The 4,477-nt window shown below is 38.8% G+C and overlaps 1 long non-coding RNA gene across 2 annotated transcripts in view; it reads left to right on the forward strand.

Annotated features, from left to right (window-relative positions):
- Nucleotides 1–4,477, forward strand: part of LOC102486963 (uncharacterized) — a 9,979-nt gene continuing 5,502 nt past the window's right edge. Inside the window, exon 1 of one of the 2 annotated variants that reach the window (XR_334200.2) lies at nucleotides 1–450. This is a non-coding gene — a long non-coding RNA (uncharacterized LOC102486963). Of the gene's footprint in view, nucleotides 451–1,716; nucleotides 1,746–4,477 lie in introns of those variants that run through there. The other variant, XR_003549025.1, reaches the window with a different exon arrangement.

Here is a 4,477-nt window from a genome sequence, read left to right on the forward strand (position 1 = left end):
GTGCCGTGCGCACAAGGGCAGCTTGGACCTCAGCGACTGAAGCGAGCGCGGGCTCCCAGCCTTGGGCGAGGCCCAATTCCAGGCCTTCTGTCGCTGTCAGCCCGCTGCCACCGCTGAGGGGTGATGGTCACTGCTTAGTCGCCGAATGTGCCAGGACCAGCCGCAGGCTTGCAAGTAGCAGCCGGCCTTCCCAGGGTCAGACTGCTCTGACCCTCTTCTCGAGAATTCGGTGACATTTCCACTTCAGCTTTCCTGAGGAAGCCCGAGTTAGGAAGCCGCCTGTAGAGGAGATTTGGAGGGGCTCTTTGGTAAGCCCAGGTTTGCAGAAAGTGAGTACAGCATCAGTGCCTTCATAATCAGGAGTGTCCAAAAGGACAGAGGCCCACGTTACAATAAACGGAAGCTGTGGTTGGAAGTCATGGTGAAGACACACTCGCATTCTGAGCCCAGGTAAATAGCAGAACGATTGGTTTCCTGTCTTTCTGTCCCCTCTGCTGACCCTGCCCCCTGAAAAAAATAGGAATAAATATTATACATGTCATAAAAAAAAAAAAAAAAAGGACCAGAAGGTGGTATACTGGTTAAAGTGCCAGACTCCCGCATGGTGGAGTGAAGTTCAAGTCCTGGACCTGGAGGCCTAAACATCACGTGTGTGCGTGTGTACGTACATGCGCTGCACGGGCCAAAATCCTTAGAGAAGGGATTGCGCTGTGGTCATTGGGGGTGGGGGGTGGGGGCATGGTCATTTATTTTATTTCTTTCTTTTGGAACCTTAAGCATAAGTGTTTATTCTATGTACCCAGTCAGCATTGAGTTGTTGTTGTTGTTGTTTTTTAATCTGTAGAGTCTTATTTAAATTTACATTTTATTACATCTTTATATTATACATTTCTTTTTCCAACACAAATACCACGCATGCCAGTCAAAACAAAAATATTACTATATATAGCATCATCAGCAAATACCTGATCATTTTTTGTCAATTAAGCATATTTTTACCTGTTTTTTTCTTCCTCTTTTCCCTCTCTCTCTTCCATACTAAACATTTTTTTCCCCACATTTTATTGATTCACAAAAGATCTTAAAGTATGGACAAAGCTAGAATCTAGGAACAAGTGTATTGTAATTTTCTTCTGAAACAATTTTTCTTTTTCCCTCTCCATTCCCACTTTAAAGAGGTATAAACTAACTTATTTGCCAAAACAAATTAGGTTAATCTCAATTCGGTCTATTATTTGCACAAAGCCCCGTAAGAATTCAATTTTTTTATGCAAGGCAACAGATATTACTGTATTATTGAACTTACGCAAATAGCCATTTTGCCACAAAATAAGGATGCTCACAAATATTTTCCAATTTCAAAGGGATCAGGAAGAGAGAAAAGTTTGTTTTAATTAAAAAATTCTTTTTTTTTTTAACAAATTGCTAAACCCAACAACTCAAAAGAAAACAAAACTCTTTAAATCTGGAAGACAAAGCATAGAAGAAAATCAGTACTGTTTTAGAAAAAAGTCATAGAATTCTATTTCACCAGTTCAGTCTTGTGTAATCTCTCTTTTGTTGAATTTGCAGTGTTACTGTGGTTCGATTTTTCTGTTAACGTTCAACATTATTATTGGTATTTCAGAACTTGTTTCTATCATTAAGTTGGCCGCCTTGTTTGTTTTTTATTCTCATTTGTCTGTCTTTAGTTTTTCTGGTATAGTACTTCCTTCAGAATTTCTTGAAGAGCTGATCTGGTGTTGGTAAATTCTTTCACGTTTTGTTTATCTGAGAATGTTTTTTATCTTTTCTTCCCATTTGTAGGATAATCTTGCCGGATTCTTCGTTGAAATTGTTTTTCACTTAACACTTTGAATATATTTTTCCATTCTTTCCTTGTTAGCCTGAGGCCCAATGTTAGCCTGATGGGATACCCTTTGAAAATAACTTGATGTTTTTCACTTGCCAATTTTAGTATTTTGTCTCTGTGTGTGGTTTTGGTCAGTCTGGCTATGATGTGCCTTTGAGAAGATCTTCTTGGGTTGATTCTATGTGGGGTCCTTTGTATTTCTTGGATGTGGATATGTGAATGCCTCTCTCTGTTTGGAAAGTTTTCTTCCAGGATTTCATGGAATAGATGATCAATTCCCTGATTAGTTTTATTCACCTTCTGGGATTCGATTATCCGCATGTTTGGGCATCTAGTGGTATCTAGTATTACTTGTATGTTGTTCTCATTTTTTGGGGTTATTTTCTTTGTCTTTTTGGTGAATTTTTCTAGATCAGAGAGGTCTATCTTCTACATCTGAGATTTGATCTTCTGCATGATCTTATCTGCTTTTAATACTTTCAAGGGAGGTTTTGATTCCCTGTATTACAGCCTTCATCTCTAACAGTTCCGTTTGATTCTTTTTTTATGGTATTTCCTCTTTCAGGTCATGGAAGAACTTCACCTCCTGGAACTTGTTGTCTCTTTCCTCCTGCATTTTCTGGGGTTCCTAGTCTCTCTTCTCTTGCATCTCTGTTAGCTTTGTCACTTTGAATATCCTAAAATCTTCATCTGACATTTCCAGGAGTTCCATTGTGCTGTTTGTGGATGATGAAGAGCTGTTCTTTCCCCTTGGGGGAGGGATATTTTCTTGATTTCCCATATTTCTTGTGCCTCTGTGGTGGTGGTTTCTGGTCATCTGATGGTTTATATGTTACTTCCTACCTTGCTTTTCAATGGGTGTTGGGCCAGAAGGAGGGGTTTGGAGCAGAGGCTTTCTTGTTAAAGGGGCAGGGCTAGAACCACTTCAGATGCACATGGATTCTGGCTTTCACTTGGTGTTGGGCCGGAAGGAGTGAGCCTTTTTTATTTTATTTTTTAAAATATATTACATTTAATCACATAATTTTCTTTTTTTTAGAGTTTTTTTAAAAAAAATGGCTGTTGGGCACGTGTGCTCGCTGGACAGAGAGAGACAGAGAGACAGAAAGTGAGAAATCACCCCCCAGGGGGGATGGTCACGCCGCAATCCCTTTTCCTCCATTCTCCTCTCGGGATCTTGGGCACGCACGCACACGCGCCCGGTGTGAGTTTAAGCCACTGAGTCTGGGACGTGAACCGCAGTCCACTACATGGGAGTCCAGCGACATAGCCATTACGCTAACTGCTGGTCCCAGTCACACAATATTTTTACAGTGTATTACATTTCTTTTTCCAGCACAGTTACCATGCGTATTAGTCAAGACAAAGACATTACTATCCACATCATCATCATCAAATAGCTTTTCATCATTTTTTTTTCAGACTATTGTTATTCTCATTTTTAAAACATTCAATCACTGTGTATCATTTGGCTTGTAAAGAGAATTTACCCAACATGAAATACTTCTCAGACCAGTCCAGTTGAGAATACTATACGTGTTATCATCAACAGGTAATAAACCATTTCTGTGTCTCACTGATGTCATGCCTCTATTTGTTCTCTTGGTATCCTTCTCTATATCCTTTCTTTCTCCCCCAACCCTGTTCCATGGGGGGGGGGTGTCATTTCTCACTTTCCCTCTCACTGTCTCTCTCTTGTCCCTCTGGCAAGAAAATGCACCCTATGCAAAAACATTAAAATAAAAAAGAAAAAGAAAAAAAAATTTTAAAAATAGAGCTATAGAGAATAGAGACAACATGCTCAAACTTGATCAATTAATTTATGAAAGTAGTATGATGCTGATACAAAACTTGATAAAAAGGTTTGAATACTTGAACAGAGATCTGGATCAAAGATGATCATCAGGATGGAGTATCATGTAAATATCCTTTTTGAAAGACATTTAATGTCAGAAAGTGTATAATGTTTCATGAAAGAAAAGGGCACACAATTTTATATTCAGCAGAATCACTTTTGTTAGTAAAAACAGCTGGATTCCACATGGCTGACTGTGTGGGCTCAGCCCCAGACTCAGCAGCTTGAAACTCAGTCCAGGTGTGTGTGCATACATGACCAAAATCCTGAGAGGAGAATGGAGGAAAAGGGATTAGGGTGCGTCTGTACCCGAAAAGGATGACTTCTAATTTTTCGTCTCTGTCTCTGTCTGGTGAGCACAAGCACCCTATGGCAGAACCCTAAATATATATATCTATATCAACAACAGTAAAATCTGTGTAGTACAAGTGTGGTAACTTCTGTGTTTTTACTCACTTCTTTCTCTTTCTTCCAAAGTCTCTATAATGATTGTTCTTATTTCTATAATCAGAAAAGAAATATTATTTTAAAAGAAGATAGTGGCTATATAAAAATGAAGGCATGAAGAATATCATAAAATTGATATTACTTATGAAAAAAGATTGGTGTGAAAATTTTATGTGGCTTAGTCCTCAGTAAACTTTGGAAGATTTGTCCTTTAATTTTTCTTTTCTTCATTTTCTATTTAGTCCCTTAACTTCTTTTTCTTTTTCTATTTCCTTTTCTTTTTCCCTTTCCTTTTCCCTCCCCCCCCCTCTCTTTCTCTTTCT

This window comes from Tupaia chinensis, unplaced genomic scaffold (genome assembly GCF_000334495.1).
Source record: "Tupaia chinensis unplaced genomic scaffold, TupChi_1.0 Scaffold000164_1, whole genome shotgun sequence".
NCBI lineage: Eukaryota > Metazoa > Chordata > Mammalia > Scandentia > Tupaiidae > Tupaia > Tupaia belangeri.